We start from the raw sequence: 9156 nt of genomic DNA, 5'->3' as shown, positions 1-9156 counted from the left end.
TGCATTAGCATGCATATTATTGTTTTATATGCTGGAAAGTTTTAACCTTGAAGTATTATGACACATCACTGTCTAGCAATAACTTACTATTCTCTTCCTGTGTGATGCTAAAGTTGTAAAGCAAGAAAAATTAAAAGTCAACAAAGCTGAACTGACACTTACTCTTGCTTTTCTCCAGAGAGAAGCAATTTTAAACTTTTTTTTTCCTGTTAGTGGACACCCAACCTAGTTTCAGCTGGGACAGAGTTAATTTTCTTCCTGGTAGCTGCTGTGTTTTGGATTTAGTATGATAATAATGTTGATAATAAATATTGGCTTTGTTGTTGCTAAATAATGCTTATATTAAGTCAAGGACTTTTTCAGCTTCCCATAGAAGCTGAGAGGGAGCACAGACAGGACAAGCTGTCCAAACGAACTTTCTGTACCATAGACATCATGTTCAGTGTATAAATAGGGGATGGTTGGGGGGCAGGAATCTGCAATTGCTGTTTGGACCAGGCTAGGCAATTGATCACCAGGTGGCGAGAAACTGTATTTCATCACGCATTTTTTATATTTTTTTCTGATTATTATTATTATTATTTTCTCTTCTGTTACTGTTCTATTAAACTGCCTTTATCTCAGCCCACGAGTACTTTTTCCTTTTTCTCCCTCTTCTCCCTACCCTACTGGAGAGTGAGGGAGAAGTGGATGAACAGCTCTGTGGTCCTAGTTGCTGGCTGGGGATAAACCACAACAGCACCTAAAAAGATTCTAGCAGGGGGCAGAATTTACATACGGAATATAAAACTACTATACTTCTGAGAATTTTTTTGTTGTTCTTAATTTACCTTTCCCAGCACATTCAGAACTAACCTGTGGACACTCAAGGTTATGCAAGCTGCAGACTGAAAACTGCTGTTGAATACAGAGCACTACCAATTAAAATAATCTTATGTCATTGTTGTAGCCAGATTAAGAAGGAAAAAAACCTACATAAATACATTATCAAATCCATAAGTAGCAAGGGAAATAAAGGCTTTTTTTCAATTAATAAAATACTCATTCCTATTCACAAATGACATTCCATCAAGTCCAGCTGCCCCTTTGCTTCAGGAACTAAATCTAGTTCAGCAATACCTGTGTCAGGAAAGACTTCCCAATTCCTCAGTAACATTTCTGGTCAAAAAGGAGACGCTGGGACCTACCCCAGCCTGTGTTATGCCAAGGGGTCAAGCCTGACCTCAGCATCTGGCTTGAACCTGTGCCTCCATTATTCTGTGATCCCCAAGGTTTTCCAGATGGAAGTACCTTCTCACAGGACACAAATTCCATCTAGGTGCATATCTGTACCCTAAATGTGCACTGGAACGGGATCTGGTCACATGTGAATCCCTACATACCAGCTACTTGGCAGAGCAGGACTAGGGGTCATGTTGCAGAGAATTCCCACCTTGTGGTCAACTCACAACCTTCACTTTCAGATTCTTCAAAGAGTCCTGGTTCCACTAATAGGCATTGTTTGAAATGTTGCAAAAGATTTAGGAATAGGAAAACCACTGGCTATCCCATCATGCATTTTACCTGCAAAAATTTTTATTCCTTTTTGTGGTTGTTGTTGTTTCTTCCTGGCACAGCAGTTTTAGTAGATCTTTTCTCCGTCTTCATAACCTAGCAAAATAAGTCTTGCTACTATGACACCAGAAGAGAGAAAATGAGGCCAGGAACTGAAACTCATTACCATAAATTATAATATACTTCCTTCCCTTGAGGTCTCAATTAAAAACAGTAAAAGGTATTAAGGGGGAAAAGAAATAATAAAAAAAAAAATCAGAGGAAATATTTGGAACTGACCTTTATCTTTGGTCTTGCTATCCTATTTCCGAGTTTGCCACAGATTTGAATGAAATTCTACTAGGTAATATTACTGAAGAATGTTTTATAAACATTTATATTTATCTAAATCCCTCCCTGTTCCCACCTCTTCCACCACAATTGAAATGGTATGTGCCTCTGACCGTAATTCATTTCTTCTTGTTTTACAAAGTATACTTAAAACATATATGGGGAAAAAAAAACCACAATGGATCAGACAGATAAAATATTTACAAATCCAGCTAATGCCCATCATACACAATGGCTCCAATCTCACAGGCTGACTTTGTTCACTGGCCAACCACACTGAAACTAGAAGGGGAAATTGACAGAAATAATGAAGATTTCTTTCCTGGGGCTTACTGGAGAGTACTGAAGCCCGGCTGGGTTCTAAAGCAAGTTCTACAAAAATAAACTCTCCTTGTGAGACAATGAGTTGGCAAGTTCATGAGATTTTCTTTAGGTTTTGGTGGATTTTTTTCCTCACCAGGTCTACCCTCAATTTTTCTCTTCCCTGCTTTTTTTTTTTTTTTTTTTTTCCCCTCTGTTTGGGGCCAACAACTTCATAATTCCTTCAGGGCTAAAGCAGGGACATCACCTTGAAGTCATGGTTTTTTTGTATGTTCCCACATCCAGAAGGGTATCTTTCTGTCAAGCATCTCCAAGACACCGGGTCTCTTTGTCTCTGTTTCCATATTTCAGCTCTTATCTCCTAGCTGGAACATCTGCTTCTCTATTCTGCTCATACTTTTTCAAAATGATGTCTGAAACATCAGTTTCCTGTTCTTATAGATCTTGAAACTGTCCCTCTGCCATTCTCTTTGAGTGCTCTGACCACAGAGGATATTTTTAATTGGAAGAATCGCGCTAACCAAACCGGTTCTCTGGACCCATTCTCCCTTTGCATTTTTCTGCATGCCTCTCTTTTATTCCACCAAACCTTCTGCCTATCATGTCCCGCTCACCATGAAATATCAACCTCTGTTTACCACTTCTCCACAGACTCGCATTTTCTGCTTACCAGGTTTCCACAGCAGCAGCTTTGTGCTACTCCCAGGCTTCCCATTAGCTGCAGAAAGAACTATCTGTATGGACATCTGAAAATTTCTCCTTTCAGTGTTTAAAAATACCCCTCCTTACAACATTTGCACAAATATTGATGACTGTTAAATCTAACAATAAGTAGCCTGCGCCACTGCCTATCACAAAAAGCAAATAGTGATTCTTTTGTTCCTTTTACGATTTATATACTACTGTTACCTCTAACTGACCTTCAGACTGCGAGTTCACTGTGAACAAAGCAGTTACTTTGTTTTATTTAATGTTTATGAAGAATTTACAACAGATTTCTGTTTCTGGGCCTGGGGCTAAACTTGCTAAAGCATGTTAGGTTTTAAAAATATGTATTTATTTATGCTAGTCTTTAAAGATGATATCTGGGGACAGAACATCACCTAAAGAAAGGTATTTTTGGAATCACTGATGGAGGTTAGAACTCAGGAATGACAGTAAAATCTATCTTTAAATAGTGTGAAACCTGTTCTACAGTATCTGGTCTGGGAGAGAGGGCCACCATGCAGAGTATGGCCAGTATGCAGAGAGAAGCCAAGTTTAAACCTAATAGGACCTGAGGTGGTAATAGTGGGGGTTTTTGTCCTTGCAGATTCTGAGTTCTGATTTTGTGAATTATATCTTTTCATGTCTAAAACTGACTGAAGGCAGGAATGTGGTCATTTTAGAATCAAGCCTATGTTATTTCTCGTCCGTTCCAGGGGAACTTTGCCTGTCTAACATCTGCAGGCAAACAGGGATTTTTTCCGTTTGCTTTTACTTTTAATTTAGATTTATCAAGGCCTCCTTTTCATATGGTGAGGAATTATTTTTTTCTCAGAAGTTACTACTCACTGATAATAGATATCTGGAATAATCATAGTTTGCTTTTGTTAATAAGCTGACCATTCACAACATAAGGTATTATTATATTTCCATGAAAATGCTAGAAATCCCAAAATATCATCTAAAACTGTAATTCCAAATATGTTACTTTATACAAACATATCAATCACATATTTAAATTGAATCTCTGTCCTCCAAATCCACTGTGAATAGACCTTAATTCTAAAGAAAGTCAGTGATCTCTTCATATCACTGTATCTTTTGTAAATTACTATGCTAATTCTGCTTCAAATAGCCTTTCAGTATTGTTGAGCAATAAGATAGACTATCTTTTTAAATAGCAACAGTAGTAACAATAATATTTCCCAACTTCTAAATTTTCAAGTTCCACAAATTCCTTCCCTTGCCCCACATTACCTAGCCTTTACTGAAACTATTGTCAAGAACAAAGATCTTCAAAAGATAGTATGAACTTAGCAAACTACTGTGAAAAAAAAAATTCAAACTGTGTGAAAAAGCAACACTAGAAGTAAGCAGAAATCATTAGTTGTGCACCTAGTCAATCATCTCTACTTAATACAAATATGATTGATCCACCTTACAAACAAATTTGAAGATGTTATTTTTACTACCCCTGTCTAATACCAATATTAGGAAACATTCCAGATCTTTTCCCTGTGCTTCAGTCTTCCAAACACTAAAAAAACTCTGCTGCTCTTATTTGTAAGAACATCTGCTTCATCATCCAGCCATTATGCCAGCATTTGTTTTAATCTGTTTTTATTCTTTTGTGTTCTCTGGGTGGGTCTAAATATTTGCTGACATCACTGTTAGAGCTTCCCTCACTTCCATTTTCAAAATTGTCTCTGAATGCAATTAATAAAGCCCACCAACAGCAAGTGTAATTTTTCTAAACAATTCTTTATGACTTCTGGGTTTTTCAAAGTTTCTTTCATAATTTACTTCCAGTTTCCAAGTTCCAGTGACCACTAACAGCTTGCTTTATTACATGATTCCTTCTTGAGAAAGCTTTTCATGGCAGTTTATGCTGAAATAATCTACTGGCTTTTCCCATTCATCCAACTTTGCTTTGCAATGATTTGTGAGATGAGACATTAACAAAGATTGCTTCAGGGATACTACCTCTTTCATCCTTCTGCCAGTGAGCATCTGTGATAATAAAGCCCACATGAAAACAGCGCACACACCACAAGCTGTCACATGTCCCTTATAATCCCTCTCTGCTGCAGAGTGCTGTGCAACTTTCTCTCTCTCTTCCACAAACTGTGCTGTAGAATGCAAATTTTTTATTCACCTTTTTGCATATATACATAAGATAATTTATCCCACACTTCATCCCCAGGACATGCTCTCATCAACATCACTGTTTTCTGCCTTTTCAACAGGGATCTAGTTCTGGAGAGTCAGCTCCTTTCTTACTCTCCAGACTGCCACACCATGGCTTTCCTCTCCTCCCACTCTTATGGCAACATGTAAAGAAAAGAAATTCTCAACATCAGAAGACCATCATTTTGCTGAATTTTGGTTAGCCCTCTGCAGGCTGCTGAAGCTCCTACATGCAACACTGCTGCTCCAGTTAGCTACAGCTAGGGAGGAAATAACTGATGCTTGTAGTGCCCCTGCTTCACAAAACTGAAGTTCCCCATGGAACTTAGGTAAAACAAACAGGTCTGTCTCCTAACAGAGTTTTCAGTGACATCACTCTCATTAGCTCAGCTGAACAAGCAAAGGTCAGCAGGAACTTAGGCTCACTTTCTATTATATACATTCAAATACATAATTCAGATTAATTTCTATGAACATGAATTTTGTTAATCAGTGCATATATACAATACACACACCAAAGGCAGTATGCATTAAAATATTTCCAAAGAACTCATTAGAAAATCCATGGCTTAGACTATCAGTTATGTTTTGCTCCATAATGCTCTCCAAGATCCTTCCCATGACACGCTCTTAGGGATGGATGAATTTCCATTATCCCTCAATCAGCTGACATGTTTCACTACAACTCTGCATAATTCAGTCTTCAGGGATTCTCAAACATTTGATCAGATGCACAATTTTTCACTAGCTTTTCTTGAATTCTCTTGAATGGAACCAATATGAGCAGCACCTGACATTTGTTATTAATGGAGTTCAGTGAAATGCAAAAGAGCAGTATAACTTCTCCCACGTTATCAACTTAAGGAATCCATTTTTCTGACAGGAAATACCAAATGCTTGTAAAAAAAAAAATGAAGTTTTGGAAAAGATTTAATTTCATCATGATTTGGGTGCAGATTTGGAAACAAAGTAAACCAGGCAGTGTATGACACAAGACCACACAGTCTTAGGGTTCTTAAAACCTCTCTTTTCCAGCAAAAGATGTTCAAAGCTGTAGGATGCAGTTGGAGAAGCAGTTTTGTTTTGGTTTGATTTTTTGGGGTTGCTGCTTTGCGGTCACTGACACTTCTTTTGTATAGGTTTCGTCTAAATTGTACAAACTTCTTGTCTCCCTTTTTAATACAATCTTACAGATTCAGAGAAAGGCGTGGTCTGATTTCATTTGCAGTTTAGATGGAGAAGAAATGGGCGGAAAAGGCACTGTATCATTCATTATTATACTTGCTCTAAAGAGCCAGAAAATTTCCCTCTGGATGCCTGAGACTTGGGAAGTGCAGTTCTTCCCAGTGGGGAAGCAGGGAACTTGGCAAGTCCCTGCACTCAGTTCTCCACAGTTTTTGGCTCCAGTCTGGGCTCACTGCTCTGCTCTTCACCTTTTCCACAATTCTCCTAATAGAAAAAAAACCCAACATACCAAATGACTCAAAAAAAAAAAAATTATAAAAAAGAAAAAGGAAAAGGTTAACTTCCTCTGCTCTGCTCTTCACCTTTTCCACAATTCTCCTAATAGAAAAAAAACCCAACATACCAAATGACTCAAAAAAAAAAAAATTATAAAAAAGAAAAAGGAAAAGGTTAACTTCACAACATCTGGTATTATGCAAAAAAAAAATAAAGCACCATGGAGGATTATTATTAATATTTCTACACTTAATTTCTCCTCATGAAACAGCAGGAAACATAATACTAACAAAACATTAAGGGAACACCTATAGGGATGGGTCTGTTATATCTTTGGCCAAGACCGCTTTTTTTTAATGAACAAAAAAGTGCCTGATTTTTAGCTCCCCAAGTTAACCACTAAGTAAATACATGATAAACCATTCTTTAGATCAAAATATACAAAGGGCAGCAGCTCCTCTGAGATGCTAAAGAATGCTTAAAGAGCATAGTCTGGGGTTGTGCAGCCTTGCTAGGACTTTTTACACAACTCTTGAAGCTGTTTGCTTGTAGGCTAAATGTATGATTATAGAAATTGACAGGTGAAGCCCAGAACAAAGTCCATGGATAGGACTCAGCGTAAGAAGTGATAACAAAAAAGTTGAGTGCTTATTTAGAAACATGCCAAAGGCAGGTATTTAAGATGTAACTGGTTCGATCCCAGATGTATGTTTACTACTACTCTCTGTGCTCAAATTTATTTATTTATTTAATCAATGCACCGTGACATGCCTTGGATTAATACACTTGTGTATCTTTAATGAGTTTTAGATATGCTAGGGATTTTAATGCAAATATAACATTATAAAAAAGGGCTTCCTGCTATATAAAACTTATTTAAGCCACACTGGGAACTACTTGGAACATATAAGTAAATCCCTTTCTCCTCCTGTTGTTGTTTTATTTCGGTAACTTTCTAGGGTAGATCAGCAGTTATGCTTTTTAGTTTTGGGGAGAATCCTGAGGAAAGGATTACTGTGATATAGGCATTACTGAGAAAGCAATTTGCAGAAAACAGAGTTATTTACACATTCCCTGGCCAGCTCCTGGGTTATTCAGAGTCACTCAGAGCATCTGACAGAGGTCTGCTTCAGTGTCTGGGTTTTATCTGCCTTAAAGTGATGAATAAAATACAGACTGGTCCTAACTGATGCAAAGCAGAGCCTCTTAAATGTATACTTCTGTAACAGTTAGATGCTCAGTCTAATTCTCCTAGTGTACTGCGTAACAACACTCAGACATGATAAGCAACGATCCTTGGGACCCCATTTAGACCCCCACAGCATCCAACTCTCACATAAGTGATTGTCATGCTCTTTGTTCGGTAATCAGGATTTGTTTCAAACCCGATAAACACAGTCTTTCTTGCTCACATATTGAAGACTCTCAAGCTAAGCTGTAGTTTAAAGAGCTTTTTCCCTTTCTGAGCTGAGTATTTCCATGTAACTGATTTAAGCAGAATTCTCCTGTCCTCCCTGTTTAACGTAAGTACATAAGCTGTTATAGCATCGGTCCTACAGCTTTCTCTTCTCTTTTATTTATTTTTATCCCTGCTGTGGGAATGACACCTGCTCTTCTTCCAGCAGCTGTTTCTTTTTCCAAACCTGCTCACCAGGATACAATACATCAGGGTGCAGTATACATGCTGTGGGGATGGTTTGAATTACATGTCAAAAGTCTCACGAGAGAGCAATTTGTCAGGAAACCCTTGTCAGGACTGTCTCAAAACTAAACCTGCATATTCTCTTGCTGACTACCAAGAGGACCACAAATCTCTACAACTCTAAGAAGTGTGTTAGGACAAAGATAGATCCAATACTGTTGACCAATGGCAATACCTCATTCATCCCTGGCTTTATACCTATTACCAAACCAAACGGGGAAAAAAAGGATTTGCAAAAGCTTTTTTATGTAATTATCGGACAGCTCAGCAAATGTATCCAAATCTGACCCAGTCACGCCTGTTCAATTACAAGCTAGCCAAATCCTCGAATAAAAGCATTAGTTTCAGATACCTTATCAGGTTTACTGACTCCGAGTGACTTCATCTAACCGTATTGGATATCATTGCAGTCACTAAATTTTATACAGTGCTTTCTCATGTAAAGTCCAAAAAAGAGATTAATAACCTACAGACACGCTTCAACTTAATAAGAATCATGAGTGCTTCACACCTTATCGCACAGAGCCCAACAGGACCCAAAAGGTGGTCCTGCAAGGCTGCACCACTGAGCCCCTCTCCTTCTTTGCACCCACCTTGAGCACCCTGAGCCTGTGGCACCACAGAGGGGACTAGCAGAGTACGTGGTGTCTATATAGTCACCAGCACTTATACATAACTAGGTGGGTCTGGCCTTTAGCATGTAGCAGGTCCTTTGAGAGCTCTGTAGTCAGCTGTTCCCAGTTTAACCTATTCCTTATTTGCTATATAACTCTCCAGCCGTGTAATCCAGCCACAGATTGCATGTGCAATCAGACCTGCTAAAATTGCATTTCATCCTGAAGCACTGATTGTGCTCAACAGCACCAGAGGAGGCATATTTTTCACTCTACAAAAGA

The sequence above is a fragment of the Calidris pugnax genome, unplaced genomic scaffold, assembly GCF_001431845.1.
Source record: "Calidris pugnax isolate Ruff unplaced genomic scaffold, ASM143184v1 scaffold11, whole genome shotgun sequence".
In the NCBI taxonomy this organism is placed as follows: Eukaryota; Metazoa; Chordata; class Aves; order Charadriiformes; family Scolopacidae; genus Calidris; species Calidris pugnax.
This window is presented reverse-complemented; position numbering follows the sequence as displayed.